The following is a 597-nucleotide window of genomic DNA, read 5'->3' on the forward strand; positions in this document are numbered from 1 at the left end:
GTGGCCGCGCCCGCTCGACTCACCGGCGTCGTCTCTGTGTGCAGCGGCGCTCGTGTTTCGACCAAAATGGCCGCCCTCGGTACACCGGCCGCTGTTCTCGACGTAGATGTTCTCGTCGCCGGTGACCTCGTGACGGCCGCGTACGAGGGGGACACGGCGCTCCCTCCAGGGCGCGCCGCGGTGTACGCCGACGGCGACGGCGTCGTCGATGTCCGCCTCGTTGGTGGCGGCGGACGTAGTGCGGCAGTGGACCTGGTGCTCCTCAATGTGCGTGTTGTTGTGCCAGTGAGTGGTGTCCTCGTGGACAGTGCCGTGCCGCGCGTTGCCGCGCCTCGGGTGAGACGCCCCTCACCCTCCGAGGCAGGCTCCGGAGCCGCCCGCGCACGCGTCCGCACGCCCGATGTTCCGGCGCGCGCGACGGACGCCGACGGTACCGCGCTCGCTGTGAATGGTGACGAGGTCGCCGCGGACACCGGCGACGCGACTGCCGACGTCGTCGTCGTCGCCGGGACGCGGGGGGACGAGCGACGGGCTGCCGGCGCCATCCCCCGGGCGACCGAGTGCTCCTTTTCATAATGTTCTTTCACCCATTTTTGC

The 597-nt window shown here is 70.4% G+C and overlaps 1 non-coding gene across 1 annotated transcript in view; it reads right to left on the minus strand.

Annotated features, from left to right (window-relative positions):
* Window positions 1-573: 573 nt before the first annotated feature.
* The window catches only part of LOC116853568, a 134-nt gene continuing 110 nt past the window's right edge, over window positions 574-597 (minus strand). The window contains exon 1 of the small nuclear RNA XR_004380013.1: window positions 574-597. This exon is cut by the window's right edge and continues 110 nt beyond it. This is a non-coding gene — a small nuclear RNA (U2 spliceosomal RNA).

The sequence above is a fragment of the Odontomachus brunneus genome, unplaced genomic scaffold, assembly GCF_010583005.1.
Source record: "Odontomachus brunneus isolate Ranch 3 - 2012 unplaced genomic scaffold, Obru_v1 Obru_scaffold_358, whole genome shotgun sequence".
NCBI classification, from domain to species: domain Eukaryota; kingdom Metazoa; phylum Arthropoda; class Insecta; order Hymenoptera; family Formicidae; genus Odontomachus; species Odontomachus brunneus.